The 12,622-nt window shown below is 48.3% G+C and overlaps 1 long non-coding RNA gene across 1 annotated transcript in view; it reads right to left on the bottom strand.

Moving 5' to 3' along the window:
* The window catches only part of LOC135275102 (uncharacterized), a 100,526-nt gene that overhangs the window by 78,454 nt on the left and 9,450 nt on the right, over positions 1 to 12,622 (bottom strand). The gene's annotated exons all lie outside the window — the stretch shown is intronic.

The following is a 12,622-nucleotide window of genomic DNA, read 5'->3' as shown; positions in this document are numbered from 1 at the left end:
TGGTTGGTACAAGAAGCAGAACATCAATCAGTTAGCCTCTCTCTCCATGGAGGCAGAGGCTCTCCCAACAAATATACCTGTGTACAGTCCCTCTAGGTGTCAAGAAGCACGTAAGAAAGTTTCTGGGACCATGTCTTAGGCATATTAGAAAAGAGGGAAGCTGTGGCTTTTCAGAAGAGTGGGGAGAAGGGAAAAGGAGAAGAGAGAGATGGAGAAGAGGGGATAGGGGAGATGGAGGTGAAGAACGGAAGGGTTGAGAGATAAAAGAGTAAAAGAATAGGAAAACACTCAGAAAAAGGAACTGTTGGCAGGGGGAGAGAGTCCCAGTATGGTAAAATCAAAAAGGCATGGTCTTCAGAGTCAGGCCTACTGTTGGGGCCCATCCCTTTCCAGTGTGGGAGCTGAGGCCATTTATTTGACTTCTCTGAATGTATTCCTTCCACTGACAATTGGATATCATACTCCCTGCCCTGGCTCTCCCACAGACTGGATATGAGACGTCAGGAGTCATAAGGATCAGTGTCTGAACATTGCAAAACACTGCATAACTGCTTCAATTAAAAAAAAAAAAACAGCAGAGAGAAATTGGGTGAAAGAGAATTAAAACAAAGTAGGGTGCCAGGCTCAGTGGCTCATGCTTGTAATCCCAACACTTTGGGAGATGGAGGTGGGTGAATCACTGGAGGACAGGAGTTTGAGACCAGCCTGGCCAACATGGTGAAACCCCGTCTCTACTAAAATACAAAAATCAGCTGGGCATGGCGGCACACACCTGTAATCCCAGATACTCAGGAAGCTGAGGCAGGAGAATGACTTGAACCCAGGAGGCAGAGGTTGCAATGAGCCAAAATTGCGCCATTGCACTCCACCCTGAGAGACAGAGCAAGACTCCATCTCAAAAAATAGTAATAATAAATAAATAAGTAATTAAAACAAAGTAGGTCTTCAGTGGGGCGAGGGAGAGCTGTCTCTCTGTTTTGCATTATGCTCCCTTATGGAGGACCCACAGCAGTGCTGCTTGGAGTTCAGTGTGACTCAGAGATGAGTGAAAGAGCTCCTTCAGATTCTACAGTAGATCTCTCCCCTTTCACTCACACACACACACACACACACACACACACACACACAGAGCGCTCTCCGTGGGAGAGCATTCAAATGGTGTCCAGGAACACAGGTGGGCAACACACTTGAAAAACAACTGCCAGCTGGGCACAGTGGCTCACCCCTGTAATCCCAGCACTGTGGGAGGCTGAGGTGGGCAGATCATGAGGTCAGGAGTTCAAGACCAGCCTGACCAACATGGTGAAACCCCATCTCTACTAAAAATACAAAAATTAGCCTGGTGTGGTGGCAGGCGCCTATAATCCCAGCTACTCAGGAGGCTGAAGCAAGAGAATCGCTTGAACCTGGGAGATGGAGGTTGCAGTGAGCTGAGATTGCGCCACTGCATTCCAGTCTGGGCGACAGAGCGAGACTCTGTCTCAAAATAAATTAATAATAGCTTTTTACAAAAGATATTAGCCAGGTATGGTGGTACGTGCCTGTAGTCCCAGCCGCTTAGGAGGTTAAAGTGGGAGGATTGCTTGAGTCCAGGAGGTCGAGGCTGCAGTGAGCTGTGATTGCACTGCATTCCAGCCTGGGAAACAGAGCGAGACCCTGTCTCAAAAAAAAAAAAAAAGAAAAGAAAAAGAAAAAGAAAAAAACAAACACTGCCATACTGTCTTCATAATGTCAATCCACATACCACTGGGTAAAATCATTGTCTGTGGCTTCCCCCTTCGGGATGCAACCTCTTCCATGGAGGACCGTCAGCCACCACTTGCAAACAGACTCCTATCAGGTCATCTCACCAGTTACCAAACACAGCCAGCATGGCCAGTAAGACTAAAACTCAAATTCCTATTGTGTAAGTTATTAGATGCTCTGTTCCAAAGAAACAATGGACTAATGAGCTGCGGGGTTCACACTTCTGCAGTCTCATCTCTGACGCTACCTTACTGTGTGGTCTCAGGTCAGCATGAACGCCCTCTGGGCTTCCACTCTCCTATGTGGGAAATGTCGAACAGCTTGAGCATAAGAATCCTTCTACTTGTGACATTCAAAGTCTTCACAATTTACCTATCTGACATCTAAAGTAAAAGCTGGAATCCCCTTCCCCTTTATGTCCCTCCAGATTCCTTTCCACACTCCTCCACTCCTCTGCCCACACGGACAGGCTGACCGACCTGCAGGGACTCTCTAAGGAGCTCCCTTGTGCTCTGGCTTCCAACTGGTCTCAGCCAAGGGGTTTTCGTTCTCCTGACTCAGCAGAGAGCCCTCCCCAAGCTGACTATATCTCCGTGGAAAGTCACAGCCCTGTGGTCTTCTCTGTAGGCCTTCCTCCTTCCAGGTTTTGTTAACAGTTTCCTCCCCTCGCTTCTTCAGGCCTAGAAGTGGCAATAGCGCTCCTGTTACTGGGAGCACCTGTTGGTGGTAACAGTCCTGGGTACTGTCCCTTGTGGTTCTCCCACTCCTGCCCACACCTAGGTAAGTCGTCCATTTGTAAATACACCCTCCTCAGTGGGAGAAGTCACAAAGGGTCCTCTGTGTGGTCGTATGGAATGAGGGGTCAAATGAAAGGAGGGATCAAGGAAGACATCCAAGCAGAGGAGGTCTTTGGACAGTTGGCCTCAAACCTGTTTGGAAGAACAGGAAGAAGTTTATACAGGAAACAAGAAGGGATGGCATTTTAACCAAGAGAGTGGTGTGGAGGCAGCCAGGAGGCCAGGCATTCTGGGAAAGGAGAGTCGACCTGACTGTCTGGAGGGAAGACCTTGGGTAGAGAAGGAAAAGCAAATGGTTGGAAAAGCAAATGAAGGCCAGATGGTAGCAACCTCGAATGTGAGACAAAAGCCTGGGACTTCATTCTACGGGCGATGGAAGGCTCTGGATGGTTCTTGAGCAACGGAATGGCCCAATCACACTAAGCTATTTTAGGAATGTTAAGCTGGCAGTGGAGAGCAGATTGTAGTGTTACCAACTGGGTAGCCCTTCGCAAAGGGAACAAAGGAGGATGCCAAAAGTGACACCCACCCGCCTTTGCTCCTGAGCAGTGGGGCAGAGGCGGTACAGACGTTACCCCCCAAGCAACTCTCATGCTTATGCCAGCCTTAAAAGAGCAGAGCGGGAAGTGCATGGCATCCTGAAGATGTAAGGGAAAACACATTCTTGGAAGAGATCTCTCAAAGCCATCCACCCACAGCCCCCAGAATAAGGGGTAGGCAATCTGTTTCTCCTGGCATCTGATTCGAAATGCTCCCGAGGCCAAGAGGACCTAAAAGAATTCCTCTGCTCGTGTGTGTGAGAACAGCCCAACAGGGGACCATCTGTCTCAGAACAGGCCCCCCGATGTGGAGGCAGAAACAGTAGCCCCCAAAGGGTTGTTATTTCAGTTTTCAGGAAAGCATTCTGCAAATGTCCCCAGCCATTAACTGGAGATCTCTCTATAGCACTCTGTTTAGTTCTCTGCTAAATAGAAACCAAGGTGGTGGGGGACACTTTCTAAGGGGTTCCCTGTCCCTGACATCTCAGTGTGGACCTATTTAGGATGGGAAGATTCGGAGAGTTCTGATCACCTGAGACAGTACGAACCCAGAAAGCAACAGAAAGCTGAAAGGGATGCAGATCCAGGAGGCAGAGACTTCACAAACTATCAGCAAAATATTCTGCTCGGGATTAGCCCTGTGTCTCCTCCTTGAAAACAGTGCTGCTGTCAGTTCTAGATGGGTCCAGGAAAGGACCCTTCTTCCTCAGGGGTGCTCCATGGTCCACTCTAAGGTCTGCTTACCTGACAGTGCCCTAGTGATGTGAAGTTTCTATAGTATTTCAAGGGAAGCATGACGGTTGCTTGGACCAGGGAGGAAGCAGTTAGAGAGCCTGAATGAAGAAAGCTCTGCAAGACTCAAATATTTTGGGGTAAGTAGAAGAGACAGAGCTAGCAAAGGAGGATCAGTGAGCTGGAGGGGAAACCAGAAAGTGACTGTCACAAAGCCAGGAGGAGGAAGTGGTCAGAGGCGTCGAATGCTCTTGAAAGACAAGTATAATGACAACAATTATAGAGGTCATTGATGATTCTGAAAAGAGCAGTTTTGATGAAGTGGAGGAAATAGAAGACCTACTTCAGCACCTCTCCTAACCTCTGGGGTAGATATATTTATCCTCATTTCACAGATAAGAAAGCTGAAGCTAAGAGAGATGATCTGACATGCCCTGCTGCCTGTAATCACCATTGATTGAGGTTGATGGTGATGTTGGTGATGGTGACGATGATGGTGACAGTGACAGTGATGATGATGGTGATGGTGACAGTGACCGTGATCGTGATTGTGATGTTAAGGGTGATCGTGATGTTGGTAATGTTGATGGTGATGTTGAGGATGATAGTGACATTGGCAGCTTTTCAGACAGATTTTCTGTTCAATCAGAAATTGATCATGATTGCAAAGCAAAAATTGCCCTGTCTGTAAAGTCAAACAGATCCAAAGCTATATCTAAGCCAGTCAGCAACACATAAGCTTTACAACCTTTGAGCCTCAGTTTCCTAGCTGTGGAATGGAGATGCTATTGCCTGCTTCACAGGACAGTTGGGAGAATGGCATGGATGGGAAAGGACCTGGTTCCTAGTAGGCCCTCGATAAATGTTTTTGTAGTGCATTTGTCTGCAAGGCCAAGTTAGGAAGTGCAGTGAATATCAATGGATGAGCCTTACCTTCCCCAGCTGATCTAGCCCTCCCCACCCTAACTCTACTCCCCAACCTGAGTTAACTCCAACCCTAAGAGCAGTCATGGCCATCTTGGTGACTGCCTGCTCCCCAGGATCCCTCCTATATGCCCACGCGTTGCTCTGGCGATGGTGCTCTGCTGGGATCTCCACCACTACCTTCTTGTCTGTCTCCCTAGTTGATGCATGCCCAAGAGTCTCTAAAAGGAAGGGACAAGTGCTAATACTTACCATTCAATTGCTGGCATTCAACTGGGAGAGAGGTGATGTAGGCTTAAGAGTCTGGGCTTTGGAATCAGACATGTCTGGAATTAAGCACTATTCCTCTTTCAAATTGTTATTCAAATATCACCTTCTTCAAGAGGCCTTCCCTGACCATCCCATTTATACTGTAATCTCACCCCACCAATAGCACCTTCCCAATCACACTAAACCTGTTCCACCTTTTTTTTTTTTTTGAGACAGAGTCTCACTCTGTCTCCCAGGCTGAAGTGGATCTCAGCTCACTGCAACTTCCGCCTCCTGGGTTCAAGAGATTCTTGTGCCTCAGCCTCCAGAGTAGCTGGGATTACAAGCACTTGCCACCACGGCTAGCTAATTTTTGTATTTTTAGTAGAGATGGGGTTTCACCATGTTGGCCAGGTGGGTCTTGAACTCCTGACCTCAGGTGATCCACCTGCCTTGGCCTCCTAAAGCACTGGGATTACAGGTGTGAGCCACCACACCCGACCCTCTTCTATTTTTTTGATCCCTTTCTAATTTGCTATATGTTTTTCTTACGTCTTATGTTTGCCTGTTTTCCCCTCCACTGGATTGTAAACTCCAAAGGGCAGAGATTATTACTTGTTTTGTTCACTGGTGTATCACACCACTTAAAATAGGGATGGCACCTGGGAGGTGATCACTAAACGTTTACAGAATGAATGAAGCAACAGCTCTATCCTTAGCAACACACGCATAACAAGTAGTTCACCTATCATTGAATGTGAACCGGATCTGTCTGGCTTCAAAAATCGGGGCCATTTTTACCCCAATAATTTTCTCCCTGGTCATAGTCCCCTATTTAATTCCACCCCTAATCTCTAGAACATTTTCATCTTGAAGTCTCACTCTTAGATCAATCCATTCAAGTATTACAGGGCTGGATTGCTATTTGAGGAAGACTGAATGTGTCCTGGACTCAAGAGAAGGTCACTTCCAGTTTAGGCACCTTGCATGATAAGAGGAATCCAGGCTCTGTGATAAACCAAAGAGAATAGCTCAATCCACCCCAACTTGGCTTACGGGCAGCACTTTCCATTTTAAATGCTCCCCAGTCAAGTCAACTCTAGATCCAAGGGTCCGGAAGCCCAAGGTCTAGTCTGTGTTTGCTCCAAGGGGTCCACCTACTGGGAAAACGCAGGTAAGTCAAACAAACCTGTTTGTCCTCCCAGTACAGCAAACAGAAAACAGGACTCATTCTTCTGTAAAGCCTCCCTGCTGGACCCGAGAGGCATGATTAAAATAATGGGAAGGCAAATATTTTCCTGGAGAAAATGATAAAATTGGAGGCAGGGAAAGCAAACAGTGGCTTTCAAAAGGGTAGGTGGCATGGAGTTGCCCTAGAAGGAGTCAGGGAAGATTCCGGAAGCGGGGAAGCAGGTGGCCATGAGCTCCTGGCTTGGAGAAATGTGAGGGCTTTGCTCAAAGCAATGAGCACTTCAGGCTCAGGGGGAAGCTGTGTTATTCGCTCTCCTTACCACTAGAATTACAGTTATTGTTTTTGAGGTGGAGAGAATTCAGGCAACAAGGTATAGGACAGGACAGAGCTCAAGCTGAAAGCCAGGCCTGCTTGGGCTTGAATAATATCATTCATTCATTCATTCATTCATGCAGTCAGCCAGCCCCTTCGGACATATATATTGAGCACCTATTATGCAAGGCTCTGGTTGGTGCTACGTGGTCTTGAGCAAGTCCTTTGTCCATTCTGAGTCTCAATGCTTTCACCTGTAAAATAGGGCTTGCGCAGGATTGCTGGGAAGATAAAAAGTAATGTTCAAAAAAGCACTTAGCACAGGGTCTGGCCCATAACTGACTTTCAGGTACAGTCACCTTGGACACCTCCTCTAGCTAGCCAGTCCCTCCCTCCTCTTTCTCCACACTCCAGTCAGATGTCCTCATTGTCCCACTGCCTGTGGCCCATTCAGTTTGGTCTCTTGGCCTTTTTGTGCTGTTCCCTCCACTTCGGATGCCCTTCCCACTAAGCAATTTCCACTCAGGGCTCCCACAAGTACTCGAGATCAAGCAGGTTCCTCGCCAGCCTCTACCATCTTGTCTCTCCAAACCTAGTCCTCCTGTGCATCTCCCACTCCTGCCCTTCCAGAGACCTGGGAAGACTCCAAGGAGACTCCTTCCCAGTTACCTGCCATGGCAGCCATCTGCAAGGGCCATGCAACCTCAGCTCAGTCCTCCTGCAGTGCCCGGCATGGCTTGCACACTCAGGGCTCTAGCTGAGCACCTTTTCTCTTTGTCTCCTTGACGTCCTATCCCCCACTGAGACCTTAAAGCTCTACTTAAGCACTTCTTCCACCAGGAAGCCTTCTCTGACTCCTTCAGTCTGGATTATCTGTCTTCCTTGTACACCTTTCCCCAGAGTGCCTGAGTTTAACTTGGCCAACACAACACTCCATGCTGTTCTGAAGAGCTCTTCCAGGCCCAGGAACATGACTTATTTATCTCTGCATCCTCGGGGTCTGGCCAAGTCTTGGCACCTGGAGGACTCAAGAAAAGCTTATAGTGTATGGCTCAGCTCTAGGTCCTAGAGATGGGGTTCTGATGACATGAGACAAGCTCTGTCACTTGGGGCAAGGATGGAAGAAAAGGAGTGATCAAAGACAGCTACCAGGAAAAGGAAATACACAGGCTTGGACGGGGAAGGAGAAGTTAGCAGAGACAGAGGGAGGAAGAGGATCCCAGGCTGAGGGAAAAGCACATACAAAGGCTGCCGGAGGCTTTGGGGCCCCTGAAAGGGCCTAGGTGACTGGCAGAGAGACCTCTGAAGGTCCCTTAGCACCTTTACCTATGGAGAGAAAGGCCTTGAGGGTCCTGGCTGGGGCGAGGCATGAGCACATCGTTATTTCGGGAAGACCCAAAGAGTGCTGTGTGGATGGACAACCGAGAGAGGTCATGCACTCAGTTAGATGGCCAATGTCAGGCTCAACAGGAGAGCTGCTGGTGTCCTGGAGAGAAGCAGGTAGAAGGATGCCAGGGCAGGTGGGGTGGGATCAACATCACATGGCGATAGATCATGTGTGAGAAAGGCGGAGAGGGGTCAGGATGGCTCCGTGAACTAAGGAATTCGTTCTTCAAAGGCCCAAGGGCCCCCAGCCAACCCTCCCATGATGACTCCATCCTCCTCCAGACCAAGACAGGAGTTCCGCCACCAACAGCTGGCCGGCCAGGCTCTGTTCCCTTATTCCAAAAACAGAGGTCTCTCTCTGAGGACTCAAAACTGTCAGGAAGTTCCTCCCTTGACTGTATTGAAAGCAAATCTCGTCTACATCTAGCTTTCCAACCTAGCTCTGCCTGAGGCAAGGGAAAAATTAAAGGGGGTGAGGCAGCTGGGGAGAGAGGTAGCACTCACTGAGTACTTGCTTTGTGCCAGGGATGGCAACGGGCACTTTACCAGTGAGCTGCCATTCTCTTGTGCAATCATCTACGAGGTGATAGATTGATGATGCCCAGTGGCTAAGGGCACAGCACATGGCATGGGTTCAAATGCCAGTTCTGCACTCTACTTTTGTGACCCTGAGCAAACAAATTAACTACTCTGAATTTCAGATTTTTTTATCTAAAACATGGAAATGTTTATTCTCCTAATTCACTGGGTTGAGATTATGGGCAAAAAACATTGGAGCACATTTTATAGTATAGATTTAATACGGATAACCTGTTTTCATTGTCTCTATTTTACAAGTGAGGGAATAGCACATAGTCACATGTGGGAGCTGAAATTCAGATCCAGGTCTCTCCTCTCCAGGCCCAGTGCTCTTTCCTTCACTCCGCCATCTTGCCTGCCACAGCTACTATAAGAAGCCACTCCCCGGAAGTGTTCCAGATGGGTGTGCTCCGTGTAGCTGCAGGTGGTACCATGGGAGAGTGGTGCTGACAAAGAGCTGAAGCTGAGGCCAAGAAGGGCAGGATTGAGGGATTGAGAGTCTTTTTCCTGAATCAGGCAATAGGAATACTTGTGGAATACCCTACTGTTTGCAACCTTTGTGCCAGACCCTGTAGGCAATGCAGAGGAGGGAAAGCATGCCCTCTGCCCTCAAGGAACAAAAAATCTACTTGGAAATATGAGACACGCAAATATAAATGCATTAATTGCCAATCAATGGCCGTACAGAAAAATCAACACCTATTGCATTTTTCTGTTTTAATGTTAGGCCAAACCATGAAAACCACAGTCCTAACAAATAAGGCCTGCATTTGGGATCAAAATGATTTACTGCCCCAGGAGCATCCTGGCTTGTCAACAGGACTTGTGAAAAAGACCCGGGGGTTTTAGGTAACCCCAAAGCTTCATATGAGCCCATGTAAGGACTGTGGCTGTTTCAAAAGCTAACGTGATCCTGGGGTCAGAGACGGAGGTGTCATGTTCAGGTCAGCAGAGGTAACTGGCACAGGGCTCTTTTGGAAAGCTACCAACCCTGGGTGCTACATTTCACTGGGAAGGCAGACCAAGAATGTCACCCAAGAGGTGAGAGTTCAGGAGCTGTGCCCCTTGAAGTGTCATCTAAAGAAAATGTGATCACAGGCCCTGGACAGGGAAGGGGCTGGGTTGAACGTGGGTGTCATCCTCAAATACCTGTCATGTGTAGGCAACCTGGTAAGGCAACAGACCAGCATCCAAGCTCCACCACTTACTGCATGGGGTGACCTTAGCAGGTGACTCAACTCCCCTGAGCCCCAGTGTCCTCATTTGAAAGATGGGAAAAGTCACTTTTAATGGTGTTGTGAGGATTAAATGAGATAGCAGAGCTGTATACAAAGCAGTGCTCAGGAAAGCTTCATCTCCTTCCTTCTCTAAGATATTGAAGGACCATTTTGAAATGGAAGAACATCATCACCTGCAAAGGAGAAGGGGGATAGATACATGCCCTCATTAGCACGGGTGAAGAGGGAAGAGTCCCAGTGAAACGGCCCACCAGGGTTCCGAGATCCTAGAAGGAGGTTCTGCAGAGGGGCCTGAGGGAACCAGGGTCATGCAATAAGCACTATGGTTCACTGAAAACAGCCTTTTCCTGCCTCATGGCTCCTTCCGGGGACCATCGCCCCCTTCCCACCCCTCTGCCTGCTGGCCTTAGCTCAACCCTATGACACCATGGGAATAGAAATCTCCAGGGTCCTGGTTTTGGTCCTCCCATAAGCAGACCCTGAGACATGGTCCTGGGCGCATGTAGTATAATTGAGAAGTGATTCCAGAGAATGGGAATTGGAGGGGCAGGGACAGTGTGAGGCAGGGAGCGGAGAGAAGCTAACTAAGCTTAATTAATAAGCAGGACACCACTGTGGGCAACTGAGGCTCAATCCCTCTGAGTCCCCTCTGAGAAATTGAGTGGACTGAGCTCTTGGAGCTGGGAGGCTGAGCCATTGGTCCACCGGCTTGCATGCCCCATTGGTGAGGGTTGTCCTGGGGTATTTGCACTCCTGAATTTCCAGGTCGTGCCTGCCAGCAGCCAAACTGTGCTGGGGAAAGCCCTCAGGCAGAGAGGCATATGGGCAGAGAAATACGGGCATGATCACTGTGTCCTGGCTACAGCCCAGACTGAAGGAAAACTCCAATGAACAAGAATGTCGAGGTCTCCACGAATCTGCCACAGTCACCACTGACCCCACATTGTCAACTTATGGCCTCTTACAGCTTCGTGCTTAACTGATGCTCTTCCCCACAACACCTGCATGAGGCCACCAGGGCTGGTTTTCCAACTGCTGCTCTGTCTGGTCTTCTCAGGCCGGCGTGCTGGCTTCTTCCTTCCCTCATCCTTCAGCGCTGAGGTTCCCAGGGTCTGCTCCTGAGCCCTCTTCCTTCCTCACTCTCCTTCAGTGTCTCGCAGGACTAACTGCCCCTGAGCCTCCCAGGGAGCGTGTTAAAATACAGATTCCAAAGCCTCCCCGTAGATAACTGAACCAGAATCCCTGGGAACGTGGCCCACGAGGGTGTCTTGTTTTTAACATGTTCCCAGGGTAGAGTCACCAGGCAAAATGCAGGATGTCCAGTTAAGTCTGAATTTCAGATAAACAAGCAGGGGCAGGTCAAGCGAGATACCTGCCATATGTGAGACATACTAAGAAAATATTTGTTGTTTATCTGAAACTCAAACCTTACAGGGCCTCCTGTACTTTCATTTGTGAAACCTGCCAACTCTATGCCAAGGCGATTCTGATGTATCATAAAGCTCAAAAGCTTCTTTTCTATACGCTCCCTGAGTTATGTACCCACACCTCAGTTTCTATTACCAACTGTGCATGGCTGACTCACATTTCTTTCTCACCCAGACCTCTCCCCTGAATTCCACGTATCTGATGACCTACTGGACATCTCAAATTCACCGTGTTCAACACTGAGCATGTTATTCCACACCACCCCCTACACCTGCTCTCCAGCTCTGCTCTTCCTCCTTCTTTCTCTTAGCTGGTAGCACCACCATTCACTTGCTGCCCAAACCAGTATCCACAGGGGTTTTCTCTCCCATCATCACCTCCATTCTCCCTAGTCAGTTACAAAATTGTATTGGTTACAGTTCCCAAAGTCCTCTGTATCCAGGTGCTAGGCTAAATAACAGCCTTCCAAATAGGTCCACATCCTATTCCCCAGGACCTGTGCATGTTAACTCATATAGCAAAGAGAAATTGCCAATGAGTTTAAGAACTTTGAGATGGGATTTTCCAGGTGGGCCCTGAATATCCACAACAGTCCTTGTAGAGGGATGCAGGAAGGTCAGAGTCAGGTAGAAGGTGATGTGATGATGGTAGCTGAGATTGGAATAATGCAGATTGAGGATGACAGAAGGGGCCACGAGCCAAGACACGCAGGCGGCACTCTAGTAGCTGGAAAAGGCAAAATCTGGGAACAGCGTCTACCCTAGAGCCTCCAAAGGAACCAGCCAGGCTGACACCTTGGCTTTAACCCAGTAAATTGATTTTGAACTTCTGATCTCCATAACTGTAAGAAAATTAAGTTGTGTTGCTTTAAGCCCCTAAAATTTGTTGCAGCAACAAAAAAGAAACTGATACAATCCATTCACTTTCTCCCTTCTCGTTACCTCTGCCTGGCTTCCACCCCCACCCACTGCAACCTCCTCATAAGGGGGTCCTGATTCCAGCCTTGCCTCCTCTGGTGTACCCCCATAGTTCCAACAAAGTGGTCTTTCTCCTGCTTTACACCTTTAATGGCTTCTGATCACGGAGGAAAAGTCCAGATCTATCCTCAGCTCAGCTGTCAGGACTTGCTCCCTGCCCACCCCTCTCTCTTCCTCTCCCTCCACTTTACACCTTTAGACTGCTGGATTTCTGAACTCACCTCATGGATTAACAAGCCTATGTTCTTGTTCTTTCTGACAAAAGTGCCTTTCCCCAACTTCTTTTCCTGCCAAACTCCTACTCATGCAACAAAACCCAATTCAGATATAACTTCCTCCAGAAAGGTTTCTCTGGTTGTTTTACCCCCACAATGAGTTGATGACAGCCTGCCCTAATCTCATACCACCTGTATTCCTTGATCAAATTCCTATTGTTGCCCCTGCCAAACTCTGAGCTCCCTGAGGACTGGAACAGTTTCTTGAATGCTTTTGAATTTCCAGAACCGAGAAGTTACTTAATACA

The sequence above is a fragment of the Aotus nancymaae genome, unplaced genomic scaffold, assembly GCF_030222135.1.
Source record: "Aotus nancymaae isolate 86718 unplaced genomic scaffold, 86718_ANA_hifiasm-v0.15.2.pri h1tg000003l, whole genome shotgun sequence".
NCBI classification, from domain to species: Eukaryota; Metazoa; Chordata; class Mammalia; order Primates; family Aotidae; genus Aotus; species Aotus nancymaae.
This window is presented reverse-complemented; position numbering and strand designations above follow the sequence as displayed.